Genomic DNA, 6,871 nt, shown 5'->3' on the forward strand with positions numbered 1-6,871 from the left:
CCTCGTCATTAGGGTCCCAAACACTTGTATTTTACCTCGTCATCTAGGTCCCAAACACTTGTATTATACCTCGTCATCTGGGTCCAACACACTATTATTTTTCCTCTTCATCTGAGACATAGGCACTTATATTTTACCAAGTCATATGTTTGGCACACATTTGTGTTTTACCTCGTCTTCTTCCCACAGACTTGCACTTTACCTCGTCATCTGCGTCCATCACACTTGTATTTTACCTCATCTGTATACCAGACACTTGCATTCTAGCTCGTCATCTAGTTCCAGCACACTAGTATTTTACCTTGTCATCTGGGTCCCAAACACTTGTATCTTAGCTCGTCATCTGGGCCCTACACACTTGTGTTTTAGCTCGTCATATGGTTCCCCCACACTTGTGATTTATCACGTTATCTGGATACTAGACACTTGTATTTTACCTCGTCATCTGGGTCCCACACACTATCATTTTTCCTCTTCTTCTGGGTCCGAAACACGTATATTCTACGTTGTCATCTAGTTCCTACTCACTTCTATTTTACCTCGTCATCTGGGACATAGACACTTCTATTTTACCTCGTCATCTGGGACATAGACACTTATATTTTACCTCGTCATCTGGGACATAGACACTTATATTTCACCTCGTCATCTAGGACATAGACACTTATATTTTACCACGTCATATGTATCGCACACATTTGTTTTGCCTCGTCATCTTCTTCAGACAGAATTGTACTTTACCTCGTCATCTCGGTCCTATGCACTTGTACTTTACCTCGTCATCTGGGTCTGTCACACTTGTATTTTACTTCGTCATCTGGTTCCCACACACTTGTATTCTACCTCGATATCTGGGTTCTACACACTTGTATTTTACTTCGTCGTTTGGGTCTCAGACACTAACACTTTACCTCGTCATCTGGTTCCCACACACTTGTATTTTTCCTCGTCATCTGAGTCCGAAACACTTGTATTCTACCTCGTTATCTGGGTTCTACACACTTGTATTTTACCTCGTCATAAAGGTCCCACACACTAACTTTGTATTTCGTCATCTGCTTCCCACGAACTTTTATTTCACCTCGTCATCTGGGTCCAAAACACTTGTATCTTACATCATCATGTGGGTCGAACACACTTTTATTTTACCTCGTCATCTGGTTTCCACACACTGGTATTTCACCTCGTCATCTGGGTCCCAAACACTTGTATCTTACCTCATCATGTGAGCCGTACACACTTTTATTTTACCTCGTCATCTGATTGCCACACACTGGTATTTCACCTCGTCATCTGGGTCTTACACACTTGTAGTTTTCCTCGTCATCTTGATCCGAAACACTTGTATTCTACCTTGTCATCTAGTTCCTACAAACTTCTATCTTACCTCGCCATCTGGGACATAGACATCGGCATATATTTTACCACGTCATATGTGTCGCAGACACTCGTGTTTTACCTTGTTATCATCTTCCCACAGACTTGTACTTTACCTCGTCATCTCGGTCCTACACACTTGTATTTCACCTCGTCATCTAGGTCCCACAAGCTTGTCCTTTACTTCATCATCTGGTTTCCACATACTTGTATTCTACCTCATCATTTGGGTCCTACACACTTATATTCAAAATCGTCCTCCGGTTCCCACACACTTATATTTTACCTCGTCTTCTAGTTCCTACACAATTTTATTTTACCTCGTCATCTATTTCCCGGACACTTGTATTTTCCTTGTCATCTAGGTCCCAGACACTTGTATTTTACCTCATCTGAGCCCTACACACTTGTATTTTATCTTTTACTCTGTGTCCTACACACTTGTATTTTACCTCATCATCTGGGTCCCAAACACTTGTAATTTACCTTGTCATCTAGGTCCCACACACTTGCATTATATTTCGTCATCTGGTTCCCACACATATTTATTTTACCTCATCATCTGGGTCGTACACACTTATATTTTGCCACGTCATCTGGTTTCCACACACTTGTACTTTACCTCGTCATTTGGGCCCTGTGCACTTGTATTCTACCTTGTTATCTGTGTACCAGACACTTGTATTCTACCTCGTCATCTGGGTCCAACACACTTGTATTTTATCTCTTACTCTGGGTCCTACACACTTGTATTTTACCTCGTCATTAGGGTCCCAAACACTTGTATTTTACCTCGTCATTAGGGTCCCAAACAATTGTATTTTACCTCGTCATTAGGGTCCCAAACACTTGTATTTTACCTCGTCATCTAGGTCCCACACACTTGCATTTTACTTCGTCATCTGGTTCCCACAAACTTTTATTTTACCTCGTCATCTGTTCCCCAAACACTTGTATTTTACCTCATCACCTGGGTCTTACACATATATATTTTACCTCGTCATCTGGTTTCCACACAATTGTATTCTACCTCGTCATTTGGGCCCTATACACTTGTATTTTACCTCCTCATCTGTATACCAGACACTTGCATTCTACCTCGTCATCTAGGTCCAACACACGAGTATTTTACCTTGTCATCTAGGTCCCAGACACTTGTATTTTACCTCGTCATCTGGGCCCTAAACACTTGTATCTTATCTTGTCATCTAGGTACAACACACTTGCATTCTACTTCGTCATCTGGTTCACACACACTTTTATTTCACCTCGTCATCTGGGTCCAAAACGCTTGTATCTTACCTCATCATGTGAGCCGTACACACTTTTATTATACCTCGTTGTCTGGCTTTCAGGCACTTGTATTTTATCTTGTCATCTGGGTCTTACACACTTGTATATTTCCTCGTCATCTGGGTCCGAAACACTTGTATTCTAACTCGTCATGTGGGTCATACACACTTGTATTTTACCTCGTCATAAAGGTCCCACTCACTTGCATTTTATTTCGTCATCTTGTTTCCACACACTTGTATTTCACCTCGTCATCTGGGTTTTACACACTTGTAGTTTTCCTCGTCATCTTGGTCCGAAACACTTGTATTCTACCTTGTCATCTAGTTCCTACAAACTTCTATTTTACCTCGCCATCTGGGACATAGACATGGGCATGTATTTTACCACGTCATATTTGTCGCACACATATGTTTTACCTCAGCTTCTTCTTCCCACAGACTTGCACTTTACCTCGTCATCTGGGTCGTGCACAGTTGTATTTTACCTCGACATCTGGGTCTCACACTTTCGTATTTTACTTCGTCATCTGGTTGCTGCACACTTGTATTCTACCTCGTCTTCTGGGTCCTAGACACTCGTATTGAAAATCGTCATCCGGTTCTCACACACTTGTATTATACCTCTTCACCTGGGTCATACACACTTGCATTTTATCTCCTCATCTGGGTCCTACACACTTGTATTTTACTTCGTCATCTGGGTCCTACACTCTTGTATTTTACTTCGTCATCTGGGTTCTACACTCTTGTATTTCACCTCATCATATGGTTCCCACACACTTGTATTTTACCTTGTCATCTGGGTCCTACACACTTGTATTTCACCTCGTCATCTGGGTCCTAAACACTTGTAATTTACCTCGCGATTTGGTTTTCACAAACTTCTATTTTACCTCGACATCTGGTTCCGACACTTGTATTTTACTTCATTCTGGGTCGTGCACACTATTTTACCTCGACATCTGGGTCCCAAACAATTGTATTTCACCTCATCATCTGGGTCCCACACACTTGTATTTCACCTCGTCATCTGGGTCCCACACACTTGTATTTTACATCGTCATCTGGGTCCCACACACTTGTATTTTATCTCGTCATCTGGGTCCCACACACTTGTATTCTACCTCGTCATCTGGGTCCCACACACTTGTATTTTACATCGTCATCAGGTTCCCACACACTTGTATTTCACCTCGTCATATGGTTTCCAACACTTATATTACCTGTCATCTGGGTCCTACACTCTTGCAGTTTACCTCATCTGGGTCCCACACACTTGTATTCTATCTCCTCATCTGGGTCCTACACAGCTTTAGTCACCTTGTCATCTGGGTCCCAGACACTTGCATTGTACCTCTTTATCTGGGTTCTACACTCTTGTATTTTACCTCGTCGTCTGGGTCTCACACACTTGCATTTTACCTTGTCATCTTGGTTCTACATATTTGTATTTTACCTCGTCATCTGGGTCACAAGCACTTATATTTATCTCGTCATCGAGGTCCTACACACTTATATCTTATCTTGTCATACGTGTTTCCACATAATTGTATCCTGTCATCCGTGTTTCTACATAACTATATTTTACCTCGTCATCTGGGTCCAACACATTTGAATTTTCCTTGTCATCTGGGTCCCAAACACTTGTATTTTACCTCGTCATCTGGTTCCTACACACTTTTATTTTACCTCGTCATCTGGGTCCCACACACTTGTATTTCACCTCGTCATCTGGGTCCCACACACTTGTATTTGACCTCGTCATCTGGGTCCCACACACTTGTATTTGACCTCGTCATCTGGGTCCCACACACTTGTATTTCATCTCGTCATCTGGGTCCCACACACTTGTATTTGACCTCGTCATCTGGGTCCCACACACTTGTATTTCATCTCGTCATCTGGGTCCCACACACATGTATTTCATCTCGTGATCTGGGTCCCACACACTTGTATTTCACCTCGTCATCTCGGTCCCACACACTTGTATTTCACCTCGTCATCTGGGTCCCACACACTTGTATTTCACCTCGTCATCTGGGTCCCACACACTTGTATTTTACATCGTCATCTGGGTCCCACACACTTGTATTTTATCTCGTCATCTGGGTCCCACACACTTGTATTCTACCTCGTCATCTGGGTCCCACACACTTGTATTCTATCTCGTCATCTGGGTCCCACACACTTGTATTTTACCTCGTCATCTGGGTCACACACACTTGTATTTTATCTCGTCATCTGGGTCCCACACACTTGTATTCTACCTCGTCATCTGGGTCCCACACACTTGTATTTTACATCGTCATCTGGGTCCCACACACTTGTATTTTATCTCGTCATCTGGGTCCCACACACTTGTATTTGCATCTCGTCATCTGGGGTCCCGCACACTTGTATTTTATCTCGTCATCTGGTCCCACACCCTTGTATTTTATCTCGTCATCTGGGTCCCACACACTTGTATTCTACCTCGTCATCTGGGTCCCACACTTGTATTTACATCGTCATCCGGTCCCACACACTTGTATTTTATCTCGTCATCTGGGTCCCACACACTTGTATTTCATCTCGTCATCTGGGTCCCCACACTTGTATTTTATCTCGTCATCTGGGGTCCCACACCCTTGTATTTTAATCTCGTCTTCTGGTCCCACACACTTGTATTTGACCTCGCATCTGGGTCCCACAACATGTATTTCATCTCGTCATCTGGGTCCCGCACACTTGTATTTTATCTCGTCATCTGGGTCCCACACCTTGTATTTCATCTCGTCATCTGGTCCCACACACTTGTATTAGGACCTCGCCATCTGGGTCCCACACACTTGTATTTCACCTCGTCATCTGGGTCCCACACACTTGTATTTTATCTCGTCATCTGGGTCCCACACACTTGTATTTACCTCGTCATCTGGGTCCCACACACTTGTATTTACTCGTCATCTGGGTCCCACACACTTGTATTTTACCTCGTCATCTGGGTCCCACACACCTTGTATTTTACCTCGTCATCTGGGTCCCACACACTTGTATTTATCTCGTCATCTGGGTCCCACACACTTGTATTTTATCTCGTCATCTGGGTCCCACACACTTGTATTTTTATCCTCGTCATCTGGGTCCCACACACTTGTATTCTACCTCGTCATCTGGGTCCCACACACTTGTATTTTACATCGTCATCTGGTCCCACACACTTGTATTTTATCTCGTCATCTGGGTCCCACACACTTGTATTTCGACCTCGTCATCTGGGTCCCACACACTTGTATTTTACATCGTCATCTGGGTCCCACACACTTGTATTTATCTCATCTGGGTCCCACACACTTGTATTTCACCTCGTCATCTGGGTCCCACACACTTGTATTTTACCTCGTCATCTGGGTCCCACACACTTGTATTTCACCTCCGTCATCTGGGTCCCACACACTTGTATTCTACCTCGTCATCTGGGTCCCACACACTTGTATTTACCTCGTCATCTGGGTCCCACACACTTGTATTTTATCTCGTCATCTGGGTCCCACACACTTGTATTCTACCTCGTCATCTGGGTCCCACACACTTGTATTTTACATCGTCATCTGGGTCCAACACACTTGTATTTTATCTCGTCATCTCGGTCCCACACACTTGTATTTGACCTCGTCATCTGGGTCCCACACACTTGTATTCTATCTCGTCATCTGGGTCCCACACACTTGTATTTTATCTCGTCATCTGGGTCCCACACACTTGTATTTTATCTCGTCATCTGGGTCCCACACACTTGTATTTTACCTCGTCATCTGGGTCCCACACACTTGTATTTTACTCGTCATCTGGGTCCCACACACTTGTATTTTATCTCGTCATCTGGGTCCCACACACTTGTATTTCATCTCGCCATCTGGGTCCCGCACACTTGTATTTTATCTCGTCATCTGGGTCCCACACCCTTGTATTTTATCTCGTCATCTGGGTCCCACACACTTGTATTTGACCTCGTCATCTGGGTCCCACACACTTGTATTTTTACATCGTCATCTGGGTCCCCACACACTTGTATTTTATCTCGTCATCTGGTCCACACACTTGTATTTGACCTCGCCATCTGGTCCCACACACTTGTATTTTATCTCGTCATCTGGGTCCCACACATTTGTATTTGACCTCGTCATCTGGGTCCCACACACTTGTATTTTATCTCGTCA

This window comes from Panulirus ornatus, chromosome 1, assembly GCF_036320965.1.
Source record: "Panulirus ornatus isolate Po-2019 chromosome 1, ASM3632096v1, whole genome shotgun sequence".
Taxonomy (NCBI): domain Eukaryota; kingdom Metazoa; phylum Arthropoda; class Malacostraca; order Decapoda; family Palinuridae; genus Panulirus; species Panulirus ornatus.